Source organism: Equus caballus, chromosome 3, assembly GCF_041296265.1.
Source record: "Equus caballus isolate H_3958 breed thoroughbred chromosome 3, TB-T2T, whole genome shotgun sequence".
Taxonomy (NCBI): Eukaryota; Metazoa; Chordata; class Mammalia; order Perissodactyla; family Equidae; genus Equus; species Equus caballus.
The window spans coordinates 4,600,718-4,627,909 of NC_091686.1; positions in this window are offsets into that span (position 1 = coordinate 4,600,718).

A 27,192-nucleotide genomic window follows, 5' to 3' on the forward strand; every position below is an offset into this window, starting at 1 on the left:
AACAGATTAGAGCAGTGATTCCTGGCCAACGCCAGGTATTTAATGAACACCTACTGTGTGCAGGCCCCCGTGCTGCAGGTATGGTCTGGACCCTCAGGGGCTAGTTGAGGAGAGAACTATTGGACAGAGGGTGAGAAGCAGTGACAGAGAGGATTGTGGGAGTTGAGGGGGATTGAGGACAGGTCTGCAAGAGCTAGTGACAGCGAATCACCCAATATTCAGACCGGAACTTCCAGCGTTTCCCAAAGTGGATTCTGCGGAACCCTAATAAGGAATCCACAATCTTTTGTGAAATATAATTGGGAAACATTGAACTAAGAAAAGTTAGTGGTTCTTTGCTGCAGGATTTCTCTGAGTCTTTAACTTGATAAACTTTAGGTATCTCTAGGAGGTCATGAAATTCCATGTTTTCCCCAAACTATTTGACTGTAAAACTCCATTCTCAGAGAACACCTCAGACGCTGTACTTTGAGAACCGCTGATCAGGTCAAACCCCCTCATTGTACAGGTGGGGAAACTGAAGTCGACAGAGGGAAACTTCCTCAAGTTCATGTCAATGCACTTATTGGCAGATCCCAAGAAACCCCAATTCTACTGACTAGACATGTATGAAGGGCTTGTCTTTGGACCAAAATGAGATTTCTCCCTCTCATGCAGCTTCGTCTACCTTTCCCTGCCACAAACTCCTTTAAGCTTCATGACTGTAAATGAATATACTCAGAAAGGTAATAGTAACAGAATGAAATGAAGGCCACAGAAACAGGGACACTTTAAAAGCCTATCCATTCCCCGTCCGCTGCTAGAGATTTGCTATTATCTTTCCCCATTCCACATTGGAGGTAACTTCTGGCAAAGGCGGCCTCCACTGCTGTTTACCAGTGCACTGTACAAGGCTGGAACGCCCTGCACAGTGCTTCCACCAACCCATCACATTGGTATGTTGGGACTGCAAGAAAAGGCAAGGAGACGAGGGAGCAGGTATAAAAATTCGGGACCCAGTAGGAGGTGGCAGGGTAGCCTAAAAAATGTCCTCAGGATAGGGAATACATTCAACCTGTGGATGATGCTAAGCTGAACAGTCAAGATGCATTTCCTACATTCTTGGCTGACAACATGGGAAAGCCATCCCACATACACTGTATTAAGAACTCCCAAAACATTAACAATGGTGAGTGAGACAGAGAGTGATTGAGTATATGTGTGTAACATATTCAAAGTGATGGGAACCAAAAAACTTCAACTGGAGGGAGCACGGTTTGTTCATAGTGGGGACTTCTCACCTTGGACTTGTCACTTTAAAACCAAATCAACAAAAGATTGTAAGGAAACAGGCACACATGTGCATTATTTATGTATTTTTTTAAGGATGCATACACAAACCATTTAAGCCAACAATTCCACTTTTAAGAACTTATCCTTTAGATATATTTACAGATAAGAGCAAAGAGATATGAATAAGGATGTTCATTTTTAGCATTGCATGCAATAAGCACAAAGCTGAATTTGTCCGTTTGATTAAAAACTTTATCACCTTAAACAGAATGAGGGGGCAGTTTGGTCTGATCCAGGAAGATCTCCAAGATGCGTTATGAAGTGACAAGAAAAGTGCAGACAATGTATATAGATTACCTCAATTTATGTGTTTACGTGTGTGTGCACACACACGCACGCATATTTGCTTGCATAGCTGGAGGAAAACAGTTGGAAGGCTGAAAAAGTGCCTATGATCTGATACTGAGGGGGGTGTGTTTGTGATGGCAGATGAAGGTCTGGGGAGAGAAGGATATGGGCGCCCCTTCACTGGCTACCCTGCGGTACAGTTGGAATGCATTTTAAGCATGTTCATGTACTACTCATTAGAGAGGCCGGGCTTTCAAAACCACTATTGCTTCAAATGAGCCTTCGACACACAGACGTAGACAAGAGTCTTCCACCTCCTCCCACTGTGCTGGCTTAAGAAAGGGGAGCTCTTTCACTGGACACATTTTTGGAAACTCTCAAAACTCTTGTTAAAATAACGACAGAACTGGAGGCGAGGCCAAGGCCAGGCCGTCTGACGTGCAGGGTGTGGGGGTCAATGTCCCCGACATCTCCTAGCCATTTCAGCTGTCCTGCCTGGTTCCGCACGCTCCACTAAGCATGGCGACAATTTGGCCCAGAATAATAGCTGTAGATTCAAGAACTCATCGGGGCGGGTGGGGGGAGGAAGAAAAAGTTAGCTCTGGAGAGCTATTCTCTTCCTACACTGTAAAAACTCAAATGCTAGGGGGGTGGGGTGGGGAGACAAAACAAAACTTTTGTTTTAAATCTTCAGTGCAGCAAGTGAAGGTTTTCAAGCCTGCACGAAGTGTTGATGCCTTTTAAGCCTTTACATTCTGGCACTGAGCACACACAATATACAAATGAAAAGACTGGGAGGTTTAATTTAGAATTCGGACAAAAGGCCCAGACACATGTGTCTCTATGAAAATGTTTGCAAGGAGGGTGGGGCGGGCAGGGAGTGACAGCACATGTCACTGGCCGGTGCATACAGGCTGCTTTCGGACTTTGATTGGAGGGACTTGTTCTGATTTTAACAAGTTTGCCAAGAAGACCTTCAGCTGGGCTGCATATGAGGCCCTGCTATTTTTAATATAAATGTAATGTTTTTAAATCCATCGACGGTGTCCTAAACCAGATTCGGTCGTAAGCAGCTGTGCTGAAATTGTAAAATCTCACCCTTGTGTCTGGTTTCACATCTGGTAACTCACAGCTAACAGTTACAACTCTCCAATAGTAATTAAATGTTTTCTTTAAAAGAAAAAAAAACACCCACAATCATATATGGCAGAATGCATTATTAAAGGAGTATTTTGATTCACAACAACCACCACGAGGAAGAATCGAGCGAGGATTTTATAGGTAGCTGGGTACTTTTAGGTACTTTTTCTAAAGGTGTTGATCAAAATAAGTACATGTTACAAACAGCAAAGGCAGTTTGCAACTGGGTGGATATTGAGTAACATGAAGGGGCTGTAATTGCTAGTGGGGAGAATGCCTCCTCTTTCATGTCGACCGTAGCTTTTCTTTTTTGTTTCAGAAAGGAAGAAACTTCAAAAGCCGTAATTTCAGGACAATAAAGTCCTCACATGAGTATAGGTACCAACTTTAACTGTTGTTGAGCTCAGAAAAAAGTTTCAGGGTGAGAATGCGCTAGGATGAAGGAGAGAGAATTCAAATATTTTTAGACTTCTTTCCATACATCATTTTGAGTATGAATAAACGACATCAAGCACATGGATCCCTAATATAGCCTCTAGAAGCCTTTGCGTGTCATTAGGGGAAAACAGTTGATTCCGTATATTTTGAAATACATGGTTTGATTTTATCATGTTATTGTAAATTTATTGATACAGTATACCAAATGAATGGATTCTCCTAAGAGCTTTAAGATTCTGGTATAACTGGTAGGTTACAGAGAAGATGCCCTATAAATTAACCATCTTTTCTTTCTCTGCCATTATGTTGCAGTGGTGTGATTTTAAAAAGATATAAAATATAGATTTCAGTTTTCCAATGCTTTTTGTTTTTAGGTTAATTTTTTCATTATATAAACTCATTTTTATTTATTTATTAATTTTTAGATCTAGCAGGATTGTCTGTCAAAGTTAACATTGTTAATATTGTTTAATATTTCTAGCATGCATGGTTTCATTCAAATATCTGGTTCTATTTCTTCTACAATCAGTAATTTTCCTAAACTATAAGTTTTTGAGGATAAACTAAAAAGATGCATATAATCCCATTTTGTAACAAGGGACAAGCTCAAATGATTCAAAGAGATTGTTATAAAATTGTATTTGCAATAATAATAAAAAAGCAAAAATTTTTTTAAGTAATGAAAGATTACATGTGGAGTTTTTTGTACATAGAATACTTGTATTAGTTCTTAGAAAATGACTCTTTTCCTGAAGTATAACAACCATAAAGAAAAAATTGCACAAATTGTAATTGTATATGTATGCTGGACTTTTAGAAGATAACTTTTTCCCACCCATTTTAAGTATAGAATTTAATGTTTTCTAGCGGATTTTGAGAGTTGTGCCATCATTGTCCAATGTAGTTTTAAGGTCTAATGTTATCTCTTCAAAATCATGACTAAGAAGAGGAGAGAGGAAGAAATGCAAGAAAACTTCTGAAATAGAGTGAGGTTGGGGCCCAGGACTAATTTGTGACACTGAGTAGCTTTAGTCCTCAGCATCTGCATGGAAGAACTGAGGACCATGTGGGTCCCTTAGAACCAGCTGGTATCTCATCAGAAGCTCTGGAAGCCTCGCCTGTAGCAGCAGACGTCCTCCCTTGTTCTCTGTGCTTCTCCTTAGGTGTACGTAGTAAGACGTCTTCCACTGTAAGTACTGTTGTGATCCCAGCAGGCTCGGAAGACAGTAAAGCCACGATCAGTTTGGGCAGCACAGATCTCAGAGGGCAGGCTCCTGACACAAATGGCTGGGGGGATGACAATGACTTCGAAATGAAATTACCAGGGCGGGACAGTCAGAACAAAATGAGTACCCTGTGAACCATCCAGGTCTGGGGAAAGCCTGTCCCCTGCTTCTTCCCACCAATGTGGGGATTGGGGGAACGTGCAGGGCCCAGGGGTGACTAGAGGGAAAGGGGGTGGACAGGATGAAGCAATGAAATGCACTGCTTTGAGCAATAAAGAAGCGCTATGTGCAAAGCCACACTCCCTGGGCTGGCCCCCCGAGAGGGCTTGCTGGGAGAGTCAGCATACCGAATTTTGGATCTGCTTCCCCAGTTATAGATGTAAAATGATATTTGCTGACACAGTGTGCTGCTGCATTGCCCTGAAGACCGAGGACACACTCAGGGAACTTCTGCCCTGATGTATGAACTGCTGTGGTCTTCATAAAGGAGATCTTTACGGTATGACGCAGATGCAAAAGCCTTGAAAGGTGATCAGAGACAAGAGATGGGCCTTCCTCCAGGCCACCTGGATAATCAAGCAGCCCAGCACATCACCTAGCTTGGGGGTGAATCAAAATGAAAGGCCCTTGTGGGTGCATGGGAAGTAGGGGACAGACGTTGTCAAGAGATCTGGCGTGTGCATGGCATCTGCGATGACCCTCTGGGTCAATCTCTTCCCCTCTCTCTGGGCCTCCTTCACTCATCCAAAATGGTAGATTTTACCTGAACATTCTAGGGCCCCACAGGTCTCAGGGCAAATTAGTGTGTAAAGCCCAGGAATTCAGCCAATGGTCAGCAAACCAAAACAATTCCATATCCATTCTGGGCCATTGGAATATCATAGACCCATCTGTCCTTCAAAAAACAAAATACACCTGGAGACGGGTCAGGCAGCTAGGAGTGTTTGGTTTACAATTTTTTGTGTTCCGCACACATCTCAGTTCCAAGAAAGACCAAGAAAAGGAAAGCAGCTCTCCCACGAGGAGAAAGGACCAAAGGACTGCATCCTTTTTTCACAGATCCTTCGCTACAGCTCCACTCAACCAGCTGTCCTTTGAACCCTGCAATGCAAAGACAATTGCCATGGAGTGGTCATTTAATTCTCTGCCTCTCTTTCTGATGGCAAACATTAACTGCTGGCCACAACAGGACCACCTGCAATGTGTTAGTCATTAAAAAGGTCACCATTACTAAACATTTTAAACTGTGAATAGCTTCAGATTAAATTAGGTGTAAAAAAAGTCATTTCCTCTCTGTGATAAACTCAAACACCTGCAGTAGGGCTCATGTTTACCAGGGACATAAAGGGCCTCTCCCACTCACGGACCATTTAGGGGAATAAAAACACAAAGCCCCGTTCTGTCAGCTATCTCTCTGTCCCTGGTAAGAGGACTCTTTCAATTTGGGGACCATGTGCACAGCTGCTTGACGAGTGCACAGACACGATCGAAACCTCCATTTGTGTCTGCCTCACTGTAGCTTCTTCAACATGTCCGTGTGAAGAAGTATGATTTGGAGGGTTTAAATTTGATGATGTCGCTCCTTTCATTTCAATTGGTCAGAGTGTTCTAGCCTATTGCAATTACCCTGAACTGCTGGATGTTTCCAATCTAGCCAAAGGGGGGCAAAGCAGAGGGAGTGCAGACAGCTGGCATTTGGAGAGCACAGCCTTGTGCCAACTTGCAGACTGTCCCTCCCAACAACCTCCGAAAGCTTGTATTACTATCCCCATTTCTCAGGTGAACACATTCAGGCTTTGAGAGACGAAGTCGGTTGCAGTGGAAGGCCCCGCGATCATCCTCTCCCCGCCACTACCGGGGCTGAGGCCCCACTGTCTCTTACCTGGTCCATAGCAGGAGCTTCCCCCCTGCTTGCTCTGCATCCACGCTGGCCTCCCCTCCATCCTTCTCCCCCGTGATTGCTCTGCATCCACGCTGGCCTCCCCACGATCCATCTCCCACATGGCGATCAGAGTACGATTTTGAGGGTTTAAATTGGATGATGTCATTCCTTGCTTAGAACCCTCCCATGGGTTCTTATTGCAGTTAAAATAAAATCCAGACTGTCTTATCTGACTTCACCTCTGACCTCCTCACACTCCTCTCCTCTCCGCTCCCCACATCCCGGCCACGCAGGCTTTCTCTCTGCGCCTGCGCACACCATGCCTGTTCCCTCCACTTTGAAGCTCTCCCCTCAGGTGCGTGTGTGTGTGTGACCCGCTCCTTCTAGGCGTGCAGGGAGCCACTGAAACACCACTGCAGCCAGGCCTTCCTCGTCATCCATCTGGACTGTCGTCACATCACCCTCTTTACTGTCTTTGTAGTTCTCATCACTGTCTGAGAGTTATTGATTATTGTCTATTTTCCTCCACTAGATTATACAACAAGGCAAGAACTTATCCACTGCTGTATCCACAATGCCTGCACAGCGCCTTGCCTAAGCGTGGTACTTATTGAATAAAAGAAGAGGGGAACGAATGTGTCACGGAGTTGAACCCAGGTGTCTGCGGCTCCTGAGCTGGTCTTCTTTCTGCTGCATAATGGTGATTACTATTAAGCTAGACCCTGATGCCTGGTCTACGAGCAGGAACCACTACTGGCTTCAAAGACAGCTTTCTAACTCTGACCTGTACTCTGACCTTAAACATACTTTTTTTGTTCATTCTTTAAATGTACAGGACCATCTGTCTTCAGAGTTAAAGTAACTCTAAACATTGCAATTGGCGTTCTGGTGAAGCTTGGGGCTAGCTACTTCCACACTCAATCCTTACACTTAGCATGTGCCTCCCATTTTCATTCGCTTCCCTGTGTCCTTTTATAAAGGTCTATCTCTCCTGATAGACTATGGCTTCCTTTGAGGACGTCAGCACCTAACACTGTTAACATTAATCAGTACTGAGTTCTGCATTCCAGGAGAGTCTTCAGACATGCACGTCACTGTGGCCAGTTAAGAAGACACACATACCCCATGAAAATAACTGAGCATTGCTAAGAAGAACTGAGGATAAGGAGGAAGTGATTCTACTGATATTGAAAGATAATTTACCTTACCATTTTTTCTAACAGCTTGGTATAAATTTTATTTGTCTGGAAAGAACCTGAATTTCCATTAATTCAAAAATAGCCATTTCAGATAAGCAAAAGCTAAACCAGTTCATCACCACTAAACTGGCCTTATAAGAAATGTTAAAAGGACTTCTTTAGGGGCTGGCCTAGTGGCATGGTGGTTAAGTTTGTGTACTCCACTTTGGTGACCTGGGGTTTGTAGGTTCAGATCCCAGGGGTGGACTCACACACTGCTCATCAAGCTATGCTGTGATGGCATCCCACATACGAAATAGAGGAACATTGGCCCAGACGTTAGCTCAGGGACAATCTTTCTCAAGCAAAAAGAGGAATATTGGCAACAGATGTGAGCTGAGGGCCAATCTTCCTCACAAAGACAAAAAAAAGAATCTCTTTAAGCTGAAAAGAAAGGGTGCTAATTAGTAACAAAAACATATGAAAGAATAAATCATGCTGGAAAGGTAAACATATAGTAAAGGTAGTGATTAATCACTTGTAAAGTTAGTATGGAAGTTAAAAGACAAAAGTAGTAAAAATAACTATGATTACAATAATTAGTTAGGGGATACACAAGATAAAACTATGTAAAATGTGACATCAAAAACATAAAATGTGACGGGGGAGAGTAATAACGTTGAGCTTTATAATGGAATCAAACTTAAGTTTTTATCAACTTAAAATAGACTATTATAGATCTAAGTTGCTATATATAAGCCTCATGGTTACCACAAAGAAAAAGTCTGTAGTAAATACACAAAAGGTAAAGAGAAAGGAATATAAGCCACTAAAGAAAGTCATCAAACCACAAAGGAAGAGAGCAAGAGGAGAAGCAAAAACCAGAGAGGAACTACAAAAACAGAAAACAATTAACAAAATGGCAATAAGCATATCTCCATCAATAATTACTTTGATTGTAAGTGAACCGAATTCTCCAATCAAAAGACACAGAGCTGAGGGGCCGGCCTGGCGGCACAGTGGTTAGGCTACACACCTAACATAGGAGTACCTAAATATATAAAGCAAATGTTAACAAACCTAAAGGGAGAAATAGACATCAATACAGTGATAGTAGGGGACTTTAATATCCCACTTACATCATTGGATAGATGATCCAGACAGGACATCAACAAGGAAACATTGGCCTTAAACCATATGTTAGACCAGATGGACTTAACAGATATTCATAGAACATTTCACCCGAAAACAACAGAATACACATTCTTCTCAAGTGTGCATGGAACATTTTCCAAGATAAATCTTATGTTAGGCCGAAAAACAAGTCTTAATAAATTTAAGAGGATTAAAATTATATAAAGGATCTTTTCCAACCACAGTGGAATGAAACTAGAAACTAATTACATGAAGAAAACTGGAAAATTCACAAATAAGTGGAGACTAAACAACATGCTGCCAATGCATCAAAAAAGAAATCAAAAAATACCTTGAGACAAATGAAAATGGAAAAGTAACATACCAAAATTCATGGGATACAGCAGAAGTAGTTCTTAGAGGGAAGTTCATAGTGATAAATGACCACCTTAAGACACAAGAAAAGTCTTAAGTAAACCTATCTTTACACCTTAAGGAACTAGAGAAAGAACAAACCAAGCCCAAAGCTAGTAGGAGGAAGAAAACACCACAGATTAGAGCAGAAGCAAGCGAAATAGAGACTGAAAAGATTAATAAAATTAAGAGCTGGTTCTTTGAAAAGATAAACAAAATTGACAAGCCTTTAGCTAGGCTCATCATGAAAAAAGAGAAAAGACTCAAATAAATAAAGTCAGAAATGAAAGAAGAGATATTACTACTGAAATCATGGAAGTACAGAGCATCATATGAGACTACTATGAACAATTATACACCAACAAATTGAACAATCTAGAAGAAATGGATAAATTTCTACAAATATACAACCTATCAATTCTGAATCATGATGAATTAGAAAATGTGAACTGATCAAATACTAGTAAGAAGATTGAATCAGTAACAAAAAAACCCTCCCAACAAACAAAAGTCCCAGACCAGACAACTTTACTGCTAAATTCTATGAAACATTCAAAGAACTAATACCAATCCTTCTAAACTATTCCTAAAACTAGAAGAGGAAGGCACTCTTTCAAACTTATTTGCAAGGCCAACATTACCCTGATACAAAACCAGACAAAGATCCCACAAGAAAAAAAATTACAGGCCAATATCCCTGATTGACATAGATGCAAAAATCCTCAATAAAATATTAACAAATTGAACTTAGCAATATATTAAAAGGATCATACACCATGATCGAGTGGGATTTACTCCAGGGATGGAAGGATGGTTCAACATCCATAAGTCAGTCAGTGTGATACACTACATTAACAAATGAAGGATAAAAATTATATGATCATCTCAATAGATTCAGAAAAAGCATTTGACAAAATCCAAGATCAATTTGTGATAAAAACTCTCAACGAAGTGGGTATAGTCAGAATACACCTCAATATAATAAAGACCCACATATGACAAGCCCACAGCTAACATCATACTCAATGGTGAAAAGCTGAAAGCTTGTCCTCTAAGATCAGAAGCAAGACAAGGATGCACACACTTGCCACTCTTATTCTATTGGAAGTTTGAGCCATAGCAATTGGGCAAGAAAAAGAAATAAAAGGTATCCAAATTGGAAAGGAAGAATAAAACTGTCACTATTTGCAGATGATATGATATTATATACAGAAGACCCTAAAGACTCCATCAAAAAAACTATTAGAAATAATAAATGAATTCAGTAAGGTTGCAGGATACAAAATCAATACACAAAAATCTGTTGCATTTCTATACACTAATAATGAACTATCAGAAAGAGAAATCAAGAAAACAATGCCGTGTACAACTACATCAAAAAGAATAAAATACCTAGGAATAAACTTAACCAGGAGCTGAAAGAGCTGTATATTGAAAACTACAAGGCATTAATTAAAGAAATAGAAGAAGATGCAAATAAATGGAAAGATATTCCATGCTCATGGATTGGAAGAATTAAGATCATTAAAATGTCCATACTATCCAAGCAATATACAGATTCAATGCAATCTGTATCAAAATTTCAATGACATTTTTCACAGAAATAGAACAAACATACTAAAATTTGCATGGAACCATAAAGGGCTCCAGATAACCAAAGCAGTCTTGAGAAAGAACAAAGCTGGAGGCGTCAACCTCCTTTACTTCAAACTATATCGCAAAGCTATAGGAATTAAAACAGCATGATATTGGCATTAAAAAAGACACATAGATCAATGGAACAGAATAGAAAGCCCAGAAATAAACCCACATATATATGCTCAATTCATTTATGACAAAGGAGCCAAGAATATATAATGGAGAAAGGACAGTCTCTTCAATAAATGGTGTTGAGAAAATTGGACAGCTACATGCAAAGAATGAAACTGGACCACCATCTTGTACCATACATAAAAATTAACTCAAAATGGATGAAAGACTTGAAGGTAAGACCTGAAACCATAAAACTCCTGGAAGAAAACATAGATGGTAAGCTCTTTGACAGAGGTCTTGGTGATAATTTTTTGAATCTGACACCAAAAGTAAAAGCAACAAAAGCAAAAATAAGTAAGTGGAACTATATCAAACTAAAAATCTTCTGAGCAGCAAAGGAGACCATCAACAAAACCAAAAGGCAACCTACTCAATGGGAGAAAATATTTACAAATCATATATCAGATAAGGGGGTTACTATTCAAAATGTATAAAGAACTCATATAACTCAATAGCAAAAAAACAAAACATCCAATGAAAAAATGGACAGAAGATCTGAATAGACAAATTTTCAGTGAAGACATACAGGATTTCCATGGCCAACAGGTACATGAAAAAATACTCTACTTCATTGATCATCAGGAAAATGCAAATCAAAACCAAAATGAGATACCTCACACCTGTTAGAATGGCTTTTCTCAAAAAGACTCAGAATAGCAAGTGTTGGAGAGGATGTGGAGAAAAGGGAATCCTTGTGTACTCTTGGTGGGAATGTAAATTTGTGCAGCTACCATGGAAACAGTATGGAGATTCTTTGAAAACTTAAAAATAGAACTACCATATGATGTAGCAATTCTACTCCTGAGTATTTATCCAAAGAAAACAAAAACACTAACACAAAAAAATATATGCACGCCCATGTTCATTGCAACATTATTTACAATAGTCAAGATATGGAAACAACCTAAGTGTCCGTTGATGGATGAATGGATAAAGCAGTTATAGTATACATATACAATTAAATGTTATTCAGCTACATAAAAGAATGAAATCTTGCCATTTGTGACAACATGGGTGGACCTCAAAGGCATTATGCTCAGTGAAGTAAGTCAGACAGAGAAAGACAAATGCCATTATGATCTCTCTTACATGTGGAATCTAAAATAAATAAATAAATAACGAAGCTCATAGCTTCAGAGAACAGATAGCTGTTTGCCAGAGCTGGGGGTGGGGAGGTGGGAGAAATGAGTGAACTATTTTCATGTTTTTAACTTAAACAAATTAAATAAAAAAATAGCTGAATAAACCGTGACACATGCCTACTATGGAATATTATTCGTTTCTCATGAAGAATGAGCTAGCGCTTTACTTATTGACATAAAAGGATTTCCATGGTATATGGTTAAATGCAAAAGAAAAGTTATATAGAATACCGTGTGTTATATATATGAGTCTATTTGTACTAAAAAAATATTATTTCTCAGCGTGTGTTTATTTGCATGGGCATGGAGAAATGTGTGGGAGGACACACACCAAGCTGTTAAAATGTGTCCTCATAGGGGGCCGGGAGTGCAGGAGTTCTGGTGGAAGGTAGTCAATGACTTTTCCTTTATACACATTTATATTGCTTCACTCTTTACCATGAGACTATTGCTTTTGGATAAAAATACATTAGAAAGTAAAGTGCAATGTTTCCGGAATAGGACACATATCTCTGCTGGATAACACTCTTCAGAGTGTTCAGTGACTAGTGAGTTAACTTTCTTCTCTCGCTCCATGTCCCCTGGTGAGCTCATCTCTTGCTCACAAATCCAGTTATCAAGAATAAATGACAGGCTGCTGGGAATTGACCCGAAGGAAACAGTCCAAGGAGAGAGCTCAGAGAAAGCTCTCTCCTTGGGGTTATTTATCACATTGCTATTTCATAAGACTGTAATATTGGATACAACATAAATGCCCTACAATAGAGGAAGAGCTAAATACATTATGATACATTCACTTGGAAATATTAGGACCCACTAAAACAGGCATCCAACACTTTATAGTACCCCGGAAAATACTTATATTACAATGTTAATTGAAAAGCACAGTATGCGAAACTAAATTCTAAGAATACAATAATATGAATGTGATCAGAAAAAAGACAAGATATAAGAAGCACACTCAATAGAATAAAGTGGCTTACAGAGATACTTAGAAGCAGCCCCTAAAAGCTCATACCCTCAGGTTATTACAGGAATATTAAGTAGTCGCTCTGGGAAAACCACCCCTAATTGTATAAATCACTGGGGAATGTCAGTGCTAGAGTTTTATGTCTAGCTTAAAATCATTTAAAAGGATGACACTTTGGCCAATATTTTCTAATAGCCTGAGAGCATCACCATCACTTTTTTTCTTTCTACCAATGGCACTGCTAGAGAGACTTGCGTGTATCTCAGGAGATGAAGAAAATGGGATGCTTTTTGTTTGTTTTGCAAACTTGGTCAGTGTCTTGTGAGGTTTCAGGGGACATTATTTTTTTCAGTCCTTAACATCATGAGACAATGTTAATTCTACTTCAATTTGTTGAAAATCCCAAGAGAAAAACCATTTAAGGGCCCCCAAAGAAGGTTGGTCTATAGAAAATGGTGGACAGAGCACTGGACAGGGAGGCAGGAAGTCTTGTACTCATTCATTCATTCATGTCTGTTGTGTGCGGCAGACTTTGGAATGTAAACTTGTTAATGCAATCTGGCTCCTGCCCTCAGGCAGCTCAAGGTATGGCAGACATCCAAGGACATAACCAAGTAATTATAGTACTGTGTGTTATGAATGGTGATAAAAAGGGATATTTTGGAGTATAAAGGAAGAAATTTCTGGTTCTTCTTGATATAGCAGATTTGCCTCCAAAACACAGGTAAACCTTGAATAACCCTGGCTGTTGGAGGCAAGACAGAGCAGTGGTTAAGAACATAATCTTGGAGGCAGGCTCAAGTTTCAGCTCCCCTAGGAAGCGTGCAACATTGGGCAAGTTATTTCACCTCTATAGAGTGATTTCCTCATCTATAAAAAGAGATAAGGACATTACATGGCTTACAAGACAACGGTTGGGATTCCAGGAGAAGTTGCCCATGTGGACCTTAGCATAGCGCCTGACACATAATTTCAGCTAAATGAATGGTAGCTACATTACCATGAAATAACAACTTCTGGGCCTCAGTTATTTTGGCCAGAACAAGGCAGATGGTGCGACACTGCTGTGGAATATAATTCATTTGCTGCTTCAGGCACTGGATTTTGATCTACAGGGTGTGGAGCTAGGTTCTTAAGCATTCCAACCTGTTACTATTAATCATTTCCCTTGGAAACATTTCCGGAGTCAGTCTCTTGCGTGAATTCTGTCAATGGGCTGTGGGTGTGTGAACAGACGGGATCTCACTCAGGTGGGGGCTGCTCTGCCCTTCCCTGGTGGGGTACAAATTAGAAGGAGACTGTGGGGCTTCTCTCCTGCTCCCGTGGGCCCCTCCGGCGAAGCCTTCTTGACAGCATTGTGGTTTGGGTTGTCATCACAACTAACCACTCATTTCTCAACTGATGCCCTGTGTCACTCTGCGCATCCTGGCAGGGCTGTGGGAAAGACTCCTGCAGAGCAATAAGAGGCAGGAAGACAGGCTGCGCTAGAGGGATGAAGGGGAAAGCGTGGCTAGGCTGAGCAGCTGGGCTGGGGAGAGTGAAATGAAGCAGGCCCTATTGAAACCAAGCACCTAGTGCATAAAATTAAGATTTCTCCTTTGCTTTCCAGAACAGCGTGTAGTTGCTTCAGCTGCACTGGGTAATCTTGGATGGGGCTATATTCCAAAGCAGCTACTGAATTCTTGCAGCCACCGCAATGTTAGCCTTAATAAACAGGGCCATACACACACATAACAATAAGGAAAGCCCATCTTCATTGAGTCCTAGATTTCTTTCATGAATTCCTGGTTTAATCACCTACCATTACCACCTCCATTTCATAGGTGAGAAAACAGAGACAGAGCGATTAAGAGATTTATCCAAGTTTGCACAGCTAGCAGGAGGCAGAACCGGGGTTCAAATCCTGGCAGTGGGAATTCTAAGCCCAAAGACTCTATCTCTGTGCTGTGCTCCCTTCCAATGAAAACACATAAATAAAGAGTGAACACAGATCAATGTGATCCCAAAAGGGCCCCATGAGCTGGCTAAGGTCTTACATAGAAGACTAAAGGCCTACATTCGAACAAAGAGGTCCCCTGGAGGGGTTCTTTTAAACTCTCAGCCTTAGCTACACAGCACGAACTAGTTTCATCAAATCAGCATCTTACTGAGCAAAGGGGAGTTAGGACAAGTGGGTGGGAAGGATTTTGTTGTTTTCCTCTTGAGGCAAAGAGGCCCTGGAAAGGAGGATCCCTGTGACTCCTGAGAGTGGATCAGAGTACAGAGAACCAAGACAAAAGTGCTTAGGGTGGAATTATGGGGAACGGGCCAGCCTGGTGGCACAGTGCTTAAGTTCACACTCTGTTTCAGTGGCCCGGGGTTCACTGGTTCGGATCCCATGTGCAGACCCACGCACCACTTGTCAAGCCATGCTGGGGCAGGTGTCCCACATATAAAGAAGAGGAAGATGGACACAGATGTTAGCTCAGGGTCAGTCTTCCTCAGCAAAAAGAAGAGGATTGGCAGTGGATGTTATCTCAGGGCTAATCTTCCTCAAAAAATATAAATAAATAAAAATAAAAGGTTTGTTCTCAACTCTTTCTATTCAGAGGAAGTTACCTGAATCTCCTCGATTTGGATCCTCTCAAGGTCTGCAGTTCAGCAGGTGCCAGAGAGCTCAAGTGGCCATTTGGTCAAAGCCTTGGCCTCAGAGAATGTTAAAGCCAAAGCCACCCCGGGAGCACTGGGTCAGCCCAAGTTGACAGAGATTTACTGGTCGCCTAAGTGGTAGCACCTGCCTGGGTATGTGGGTTGCATAAAGACACCAGGTGGGTGGTGCTGGAAGACACGTAGGAACTGAGTTACAAGCCCCCAAGAATCATGGCGACTGGAAACACTGACATCAAACTCCTCTTGATGGTCCATTCTGGTTTTGAAAAGATAACCCTCTGAATGACATGAAGATGGGCCTGGAAAAAAACAAGGAGGAAAATCAACGAAGAGGAATTACATGGAGAAGAGGAAAGGAAGAGACAAGAGGAGGCCCGCCCAAGAGCCATGAGGAGAGAGGAAGCTGGTAGGAAGATGGGAATGGAAGAAGCAACCAGAGAAAATGCCCTGTGGCTGAGGAACTCTCAAGAACTGGAATGCCTTATAGTTAGCTTTTAGTTTGTATTGGGATGTGCTGTGAGGTAATCTCCCCCGTTGTTAGCCTCATTCTTTTCTTTTTTAGAAAAATATGCTACATTCAGCCTCATTGCATAAGTGGCATTTGGGGGAAGTCAAGAAAATAGAGCCGAGTTGCTTGTTTGGGTTTGCGAGAAGCAAAACTTAGGGAATGGCTGCAAGAGGGAGACGTGAGAGAGACTGACATTAAGCAGACGCAGAGCCCCAGAGTCAGATCTGACTGACAAGTCCCCAAGACCCAGTCCTCGCAGCCGTGGAACTTTGTCACAGCAGAATTCCCTGGAAGGCTTGGGGGAGCACTGTTTTCTGGACTGCATCTCCAGGGTTTGACTCAGCTGGTCTGGGATGGGACCTGATGCCTTTCTGTGGCGAGCTGATGCTGCTGGCTCACCTCGGAAGAACCCTAGAGACGTTTGGAGGAAAGTTGAGTTTCTGACTAACCGCGAGTGAGGAAGTAACCCAGTTTTGTCTGCATCTCAAAGGAAAGGATGCTTTCTAGGTTATAAAGGAGTAACATACAAAGAGCTACCAGCAAGTTGCCAACAACGTATCGGAAGTTCAAAGGAGAGAATGCACATAACTCCTTTGCATGTAGTTCTAAATTGGTATTGCCAGGCTCCCTGTGGGGTTAAGACGTGTGACAACTTATTGTAAAGGAATCGAATTAGGGGTCAGGAAGCCTGAGTTTGAATCCTGGCTAAGACTCTTACCATCTGTGTGGGCTGGGGGGGGCATTCATTAACCTCTCTGACCCCATTTTCTCTACCTTGCCCTGGGGGACTTTTCGCTGATTATTGCTGTTACCACCATGCTAGCTTCCTGATTCCCATGGGGACCAAGATTCTTTCTCCGATTCCCTGTAGGAGACTTGAGATGAGAATGGAACATATAGGCAAGACTTTATCAAAAGCTTGGTTTCTTACTTCTGGGTCCCTGGAGCCAGAGTCTGAGATGGAGATTTGCATACAGGAGACTTCCTGGGGAGGCCTCTCCTGAGCAGCACCTGTAAGGGAGTGAGGAAAGCAGAGCTGGGCAGAGGGAGATGTGAACTGTAACTCAGTTGCGACAGAGGTTTCAGCCTAACCGTGGGAGCTCCGGAGCAAGCATGGCTCTTGCCAGTTGTCCTGGTTGGAGCTAAGGGGCTGGGTCTTTGCACCCTCAAATCTACCCTGTGTCACATTGCCCCTGGGAAGAGGTTTAATCTTGGGCAAGGCAGCTCTCTTCAGACTAGGACAGTATCTCAGCTGCAAGCTCGCATTAGCCAACACTCCTGGCAGCTGGTGGAGTGAGTGCCTTGGTCCCAAAGTGGCAGGCAGGACCAGCCACATAATTTGTGGAGCCCCTTATTCAAAATTACTGGGAATTTCAAGATGGCAACAGTGTGTGAAATTGAGCATGGGGCCCTTCTAAGTATCAGATCCTGTACAGCTGCACAGGTTGCACACTCATGAAGCTGGCTTTGGTGGTGGATCTGGGCAGCACGTCACAGTGTCCAGTCGGTGTTGTGAAAAAGAAATAAATGCAGAGAGAAACTTCAAACTAGCTAAGTGGCTTACCAGATGCATGTCCTTTTCAGTTTGGGGTCACTTACAGGGCGCCTCCAGCATAGCTCTGTGGCAAAGGCTTGTCCTCACAGCCTCCTCAGGACCCTGTAGACCGCTCAGTGCAGACACACAGGACCAAGGGCGTTCTCTGGCCTTCTGACTCCCAGGCCGTTGGGTTTTGATTCTCGGCATCACGATCTTCCTCTCACCTGGGTGATGGACAGTGGGAATGTCCTCCCCATTCTGGAGAAACCTCACCTACTCGTGGGGTGTGGCCTTACCCAACAGGCAGGGACCAAATAATCCTCTTTCTGCCCACGTGGAGCAGCTGCCCTTCCTTCCAGAGGCACCGAGCCAAGGGGCGGGGCAGCTCTTCCGCACTGCTGCCTCCTCGCTCTCCCCTGACCTCGGTGCCCGGCCTGCCCGGCTAGCCTGCCTGGGGCCTCCATCACTTGCCTGTTTCTCAGCCTCAGAGTCATGGAAGGCCCTTTAAATTAGTGAAAATAAATGTTTCTTTTGATTTTTTTTTCATCAGCCAAAGCCAAGGGTTTCTGGAGTGTGTCTTTCACTTCTTTCAAATGAAATTTGAAGCAGAGACTAATCCCTCCACACAGCCCATCAGAGTTTTCATTTTCTCTCCCTTTCTAAACTGTGTTCTAACCCCGATTCAGGGGCCCCCAGAGCCTGTAAACTTGCTCAGTGAGACGCGGTGTCCCCTCCCTCCACACAGGCCTTCCCTCCCAGCTCAGCCCCTTTGCTCTCCTCATCGCTTCCCCTCTTCCCCTCTTCGTCCGGTTGTAGATGCTGGTGAGTTGGTTGGGTTTCTCTTTATTTTCTTTTACCTATCCGATGACGTGAAGTGCCTGAGTTTTCCTAGCAGGCAGTGGATAAAGGACAGCGCTCCTTTGACGTCTGCCCTCTTCTCCCTCTGGGATGGATCTTTGCTGGCGTCCGGGGGCACAGGGCTGAGGTCGAGCTCTTTATCACAGACCTTTCCTGCAGCCCTCCAAAAGCGAAAATGAGGGAAATGGGATCGTTCTCCGAATTCTAGCTTCCACAAATTGTATATAATTAGCATTCTGTTGTAGTCACCAGTATATATAGAGTCTATAAGTAACAATAATTGATTGCATAAAGTTACAAAGTATTTACCTAGGTAACAGTCTTCTAAATGATATGTGTGTATATACATATTTGTGTATGTATATATGTGAGCGATACATATGTGTTATGCATATACACACTAAGAGGTTATGTATGTTGTAACATATGCATATATTATATAATCACTTAGATATATAAATGAATACATATATATTCATTCGCTCTTTACAACAACCTTACGAGGTCACTATTTTAATTCTATAAATATACAGTAAGTGATTGTATATATATATGTTGTAATAGCATATATACATCATATATAAAATAACTGAAAATATTTATATATCAACAAATATATATTTTGATTTAACGTTTACAAAAAACCCATGAGGTAGCTATTATGATTATCCCCATGTTCCAGATGAGAAAACTGAGGCAGTGAGCAAGGCGCTGTAAGGAGCCAAGGTCACTCAGCTGTAAGAGACAGAGAGGGTCTGGGCCATGCAGGCTGGCCCCAGTCTGGACCTTGAAACACCTCCCAGGTAAATGCAAAGCATGGGAGCCTGGGGACTGTAATGGGTGGAAGCTAGAGACAACTCTGGACAGGAAAATATGATCATACTTTTGTACATCCCAATCCAGTTGAGGGCACCGCATCCCGCCTGGAGAAAAACCTGGATGAACGGAAGGAGATGGCAGCTTCGAAAGTAGCACAAGGAAGCTCAGAAAGCCGGCTGTTGTCGGGTGTCTCTAGCTGCCTTGAGGAGAGGTGCTGACCCGGGGGCACCAACATCCAGCCTCTGCTCTGGCTGCTCCACCACAGAGGCCTCGGCCAACTCGGATAACGTATTCCTCACTTTGCCCAGAGGAACTGCTCGCCATGCTTCTAGGAATTCTGATACTAGGAAGAGGGCTCCAGAAAAGGCAGCTGATTGTTTTGGTGCCCAGGATAAGATATCCTCCACTGTACACTAAGAAACTGTCTGGCAGGTTAATAGAAAGATAGTTTTTATTAGTTTGACTAACATGAGATGCAATCCAAATGTTGCTTAGATTTTTGACCCTTTAAGTTGCAGTAAGATTACCGTATCTTCTATCCTGAGCTCTGTCCAGGCTGGAGCCTCAAGCACAGCTGCTGAAACTCCCTGGGAGGTGGTGGACTCACACTCTCACGGCCACTCTCAGTGCACGCACCCGACTCCACTCCAGACCGTGAATATCAGCCTCTTCTTAAATTCCACAAACTTCCGAGTCATGCCAACAGGCAGGAGTAGACTTCACGGAATTTTAGGGGATGGGAGACAAGGTATTTACATCATAATAAAGCATGTTTTATATTAAGCATTAGACATTCATTCTTGAAACTGCTAATGGCCCCACACCACATATTTTTCACTGGTCACTTCACGGCATCTCACCAGCTTCCAAGTCTCTCTGCTGTCTTCTCAGGAGTGTGAGAAGAGCCCTTGCCCCAAATATAAACGCAAACCAGGCTGCCTGCTGGCATCTTGACTCCTGGCAACACACCCATTACCTTTTTCACTCTATTCCAGTTACCAAGGGTTTTGTTTTTGTTTTTTTTACAAATAAATTCAGTTCTCTCCCCCAAAAGAGTTCCAGTTCTACCAATTTAAGGGCATAAAAGTCTCACTTTTTATAGAGATAATATATTTAAAGCAATTCACCGAGGCAGGATGATACATTTAAAATACAAAATAAGATCGTAAAGACCCTTCAATTGTTTTCAGGTGGACTTAGAATGAAATCAGACTTCTTCCCTGGCCTCCAGGGCTGTGCATGAGCTTCCCCTGCCGGCTCTCCCACCTGCCAGATTCCACCCTCTTCCCCTCCGGCCCCAGCTCTCATTCTCACACCCTGCACTCTCCCCACTCTCTCTGGGCTCTGCCTTTGCTGTTCCCTCTGCCTATAATACTCTTTTCCAGGCTCCCCCCAGAGCAGGCTCCTCCCATCCTTCAAGTCTCAGCTCCAGGTCCTGAGAGAGCTGGCGCCTGACTCCATCATGAAAATTAGCTCCGCCCACTCTCACCTGCAGTGTTTCTTTTTCTTACCACCAGTTCTTCACAAACTGAAAAAGTGCTATTTGTCCACCTCTTTTGTCACATGTCTTCTCTAATTAGAATGTAACCGCCTTGAGGGCAGGGCCCCCCCCTGTCTTGTTCACCACTCAAACCAGTCTATAAAACAGCTGCCAGCAGAGCCGGCTCTTGATATGTATTTCTTGCCTGAGTGAGTGAACGGAATGCATGGGCAACCAGCAAGTGTTCTTTTCGTCCTTTCATAGAGGAAATACGTGTGTGTGTATGTATGCATGTGTGTGTACACACTCCCACAAATAAACATGCATACACACACATGTATATCTTATTCTTTCACATGTATTACACATATCTCTTATTCTGACCTTCTCAACAATCCTATGTGCAGGTATTATTATTGTTATCATCATTTTACAGTTAGGGAAATTAAGCAAGTAACTGACGGGTTAGGTTACTAAATGTCCAGGTCACATAGCTCATTAAGGTATGTACACACACACACACACACGTGTGCACACTCCTATGTATTGACATGTTTATATGCTTTGCAAAGATTAAACCTCCTTCTCCCCAAAGGTGACACCGCTTCTGACCTCTGCCTGTTTTTTGCATTTTCTATGAGTAGAATCATACTATAGATACTTTTTTTCTATGTGGCTTATTTCCTTCTGCATTATACCTGGAGATTCACCCAGTAGTAGCTCGGTATTTGCATTACTGTGTAACATTCCATTACATGAATATACCACATTTTATGTGTTCAACTGTTGATGGAACATGTGTTATTTCAAGTTTTGGGCTTTTATGACACTTGTTACTATGAACAGTTTTATACGTGTCTATTGGCGACTACGTACACTTAATTCTCTTGAGAACATACGTAGACGTGGAACTGCTGAGTTAAAGGGAAAGCATATGTTTGGCTGCAGCACACATTGCTATAGTTTTCCAAAGTTCTTGTAGAAAATTATGGTCCTGGCAGGCAGCATATAAGATTCCAGCATCTTCTTTTGCATCCTAATCATGTAGGCATTTCAGAGGACTTAAGACTAGCTAGCGTACAATAAGACATCCACTAGAGCAGCACCACAGACCTTTCAAATGGAGCACACGGGAGCCCAGCCCAGCAGCTCCGGCTGTGATTTCAGTGGTGATTTCCCATTGGCTCCCTCCCACTACAGTGACTTTTAGATAGCTAAGCAAGCCCAGAGAAGATCAAAAACAATTGCAGGCTTCATCTGCGTCATGAGGGTGAAACCCATTATTATGAAAAATGTTAACCTCTCCTCTTCTGGGCAGAAATAGCTCCTGCTGTCAGGCGATGCCTTGTTTAGAGAGCCCTGTGGTTTCGAAAGAACTTTTACAGTTCCAAAGAGTAAAAAAAAAATTTCATCTGCTCAATAGAACCATTTTTATATTATTTGATGTACGGATTTGTGACCTAAATCTTCAATATAAGACTAGTCATCAGGCAAGAAGTGTCCCACAGCAAAGACAGGTCTCTCTCTTTCTCTGTTTTCCATATACAAGAAGAGATGGTTTAAAGCCAGTTAGGGGCTTGCTGCCTCCCACCCCTCACTGTAACTCGTAGTTAGGAATTGGAAGGACCTGCCTTTTCTTTGCAACTTTCCAAGAAAGTCAACTTTTACTCAGGAACAGAGAATAGGTCGGCCAAGTAACTTTCTTTGGGCAGGTGTCATATAAGATTTTCAGCAGAGAAAGTCAGGTTGAGACGACAAGTTTTACCCATTTTGGAGCCTCATTCTAGCACACAGACTGGAAACGTCAACAAGGATGATGACATCTGATTAGCCTCTGTGCTAGTCATTAGTGTCATCTGCCAAATCTCTCCACCCTCCTTCCTCTGGGACACCGGGTAGGACTGCACTTCCTGGCTCCTCACGTTTGAGTGGAGCCATGGGACTAGCTGTGGCCAATGATTTGCAAGTAGAAGTGACATGGGCCACAATTGAACTGGAGCTTTAATTTGTGGTCTCAGACCCTTCAGAGCTCACTCTTCACCTCTGGATGGTAACAGCAGTTCTCAAAATGGAGGCTGCTCTGACCAAGTGGAACAGAGCCCTTGAGGTTCACTGTCATTGAGATTTTTGTGTTATCTGTCACTGCAGCCCAGCCCAGTCTATCCTAATTGATACAGTCTCTCTCTCATTCAGCTGACACCCTTGTTGAAATGGGTGCCGACATGCTTCTTTCAATCCCTAAGAAATTAGAAACTCTAAAACATGGTTTCTTTTAACCAAGAAGCCCTCATACGGAATGAAAACTATATCACTGTAAATGTTGTACTTAGTTTTCCATCAATTATTTAATATTTAAACAATAAGTAGTACACATTTGTTAAACAAGTGGTCATGTCAGTAACCAGTAAGGAAATGTGAAGAGGAGCTAAAAGGAGATGAAAGGAACACGGCTTCGTCCGAAGATGCTTGCAGGGAAGTGCTGACACAGGCTTCCTGGCAGAGTTGACAAGAGGAAGTGAGGAGCATTTAGAAAGTACGGGTTCAATTATTCAGACCGGTCCTAAAATATGATTACTCACTCACTCACATTAAGTGAGAAAGCAGGAGGGGAGAAGGATAAGGACCAGCATCCCCAAACGATCCTTTAGACACTAGGAAGGCTAGGTGCATAGTTGTGAGCACAGAAGAGAGGAGAAACAACCCATATAATAGACTTGTTTTGTTTCAAATCACCTCTGAGAACAGGAACTGGTTGGATCTAAGCGATTCTTTTTGGGGGCAGAAATAGTTTCTTTCTTGCTCATTGTTGTAATCTTAGTGCTTAATGTCATACCTGGCAAAAGGATGAGCTCGTTAGAGGTTGTAAAATGAATGGATACACTAAGGAATAAATGGACGAGTGGGGAAAAAAGGTTGACATTGAAATATTCCTCATTGCAAGTTGAAAATCATACTTTCTTTCTTGTTCCAAAATTTTGCAGAAAATTCTCCCAGGACCATTCTCTCTTCTGATGAGGCCTGAACAGCACAGCTCCTCTGAACTCCTGAATTTGCAATAGGCCTACCCACCTCAGTGGATAGAGTCAGTTAACATTATAACACCTGTTTGCCAAACTTGCGAAGCACAAATTCAATGGACAAAATGATGCTGCTGCAGGTGCCCACTGACTGCCGAAACCCACATCCTGCCTTTTCCTTCCCATGCACGCTCAGCATCAGAGGAGAGAGCACTGGACCAGGAGTCAGGTTGCTTGGGTTCTCGTCCCAGCTCTGTCTCTGTCCCTTTCCTTTCTGAGGGTCTTCATTCCCTCCTCTGTAAAATGAGGAGGCTAGATTATGTCAAGCTTTGCATACCAAGAATCACCAGGAGCTTTTTAAACATGTAGATTCCCAAACAGCACTCCCAGCGTTTCTGATCCCCAAGCTCTGGGGCGTGGTCTGGGAACCTAGGTTTTAACAAACCTCTCAGGTGATCATGCCGTGGTTGATTTCCAAAACCACACTTCCAAATAGAGGCTCTCTAAGTTGACTTCAATGTCTACCATTTAATGGTTCTATCACAGTAACTCTGTAAATATCACGTTCTCTCCCAGAAGGTATTTTTAAGTATTTAATAAGTCAGTCCCATCTAATATGATATTACTTTGAGTAGCTAAACGTTCTAACCCAAGAAAATAATGCTCCCCCCTTCCTCTCGTCGACTCTGCTAGGAAGCCCCCATGTCAGCACTTCAGTGCGAGCATCTTCTGATGAAGCAGTGTTCCTTTCATCTCCTTTGAGCATCTCTTCACATTTCCTTAGCATCAATGTAAAAAGGCTGACATGGGGATTTTGTTGAGTAAGCCAATTCCTTACAATTGTTTTGAGATATAGCCCCAAATTCCTTTGGAGTATTTGTTAAACTCAAAAGCAATATTTTTTGGCTCCTGTCAAGCTCTACACTAAAGCACTTATGGCTTCCAAGAGAGAAAAACCATAAATACAGTTAAGTGGGCCCCTACTTTGCCCAGGAATACCCAAGGTACACAGTAGACTTGGCACGCGATAAATCCTTGCCAAAAATTGAATAAATCCTAAAGGCTGCCGTAAGAGTCCATTTTCAGGAAAGATGGCAGAGGGTTTGTGATAGAAGATACAATTTTGTTCTTTATCCCAACTCTGCACGGACCTCTAAAGATGACAAATCCCTATGTCCTTTCCTCCTGTCTCCCCTAGAAGCCAAGTTCAGGGTTGTTTTGCTCCCCAGGCAATCTCAAATCATTTTGTTGTCCTAGGTGTCTTGCTCAGGGAAATCTAGGGTTAACCATGCGGGGTGTCTAGATTTCGATCCCAGAATTCCACTTCCCTGCCTGAGGCTCAAGATGGGAACATTGGGCATGGTGCCCACCCCATAGCCCGGAGCAGAGGTTCTGAGCATGCAAGATATGCAGTGTGAGGTCATGCCCCAGTGATATCCGAAATGGACCCTTTTGGAACAGTTCATGAAATTCATGACCAACTGTCATCAGCCACAAAAGGCGAAGACGCTGAACTCTTAGAGTTTGCAGGATCCTGTTTTGATATGGTTCTTTTCTTGGTGACTCATTGAGACTATCCTCTTCACCTTCTTTTCTAATTTCATTTCTCTGTCCTCGATTCAAATGTTATTATTTTGCAGCTGCTTCTACTTTAACAATGACAATAGTTCAATTATGTTCTTGCATATGTCAGGTATAGTACGGTCTAATTTAATCTTCATTACACATCGCCATATTGCAATTATACATGCTATCCAAGTGTTAACACATATTTAAACCTGCTATTCCTTTGTCACTGATTTACAAAGAAGGTACCTGAAAAGAAGCAGATGTCATAATTACACGCTTATTCAGCTCATTTTAAAGTAAGTCTCAAAGTAAATTGCAGATGAGCCAGGCATGTCTTGAAATTAATGTAGTGATAGGACACTAATGCCGCGATTCATTACGGTTTGTCAATGTGCTGTACTTCTGGAATGTGCGATAAAATTATATTAATACTCTGTGCTAATGAGATTAATGAATATGAACATGCAGGAGAAGAATAGGCTTCTTTGTTCAACTATTGAAAAAATAACATATAGGTAATTAAAAAGAATTAATCAAATCATGTACAGCCTCATTTATATTAAATTAATTTGTCTGGTTTCATTTCTAATAATTAATCACTTTTTGCAAATTACAAAGCACTTCAGGCGGATGGAAGTACTACCGTAGGAGTTGTGATTCAGAATATTTAGAACGATCAAGGTGGTCCCTGTGGGTTCATATTAATTAAGGTTTAACAGTTTGGAAAATTGTAGCAATATTTTATGATTCATGTAATTAAACTCTGTAACAAAATGTCACAACTGCTAGTTACTTCTGCGCCTATGATTTATACCTTCCTCCTTTCGGAAAGGAAGCAGCAGAAATGAAATCTTCTGAAACGTGCCGACACAGTCAATGGGAAAACAAGCTGGTGGGTTCAATGCAAACTGGAGCTTTGTGGGGGGCACCAGGCACCCTTCCACTCCAAATTCCACCGTGGGGTTATGCAAATTAGATTGAGTCAGATGATGTGACATATGGTAGAAATCTCAGGGGTCTCTTCTGGCATGTTTGCTTGGAAGAAAACAAAAGGCAAGAGCTAGGAGCCCCCTTCCCAAACTACGGGGGTGGAACACAAGCTCCCGTTGACTAGTCTCCCCAGCATTCAGCACCCAAACTCCCGGAAAGAAAGTCCGCTGTTACCTTGGTCAAAACCCATCTGGTTTATATGGCCAGGGTACTTCCCAGAAACCACTTCCCCCAGTCCCTGGTGTCCTGGAAGAGGGACTGCATAGGGAGAACCTACTGAGAACCATAGTATCGGAAGGCTACCTGTGTGCTCTCTGGCCTCAGATGGCTGTCTTCCCTGAATGCTGGAGGAGTTGGAGCGCGGGCCCATGTGAATGCCCCATCAAGGCAGTGGGTCTTATTCCTCACTGTGCATCAGAAGCACTCAAGGATTTTTTTTTTCCCCTAAAATTGACGTGTTGACTTTTTCCCCTTTGTCTTCTCAAATCCACTCCTTGCTCTTCTCTTCCTGGTCTGTGATAAGAATGCTGACTCCTGATGACCCCATCTCTCAGCTCCTTTGCCAGCCAGATTATAGCTGGCTTCTGCCTGGGGGAGGCACCAGTTGGAGATGAAAGGCGGAAGGGGAAAGAGGTCAGGTGCTTCTTTCCCACGTCTTCCCTGCCTCTGTGCTGTGTCTCTCTCAGAGACTCAGTCCCTTATGAGAAATAACGGTCCCCTTGGGCACCCCATCCTCCAGGACCACACTCTCACTGGCTCCAGTGACACTCTTCTCCCTTCTTCCTTCAGCTCAGTGGTGCCAATGGCTT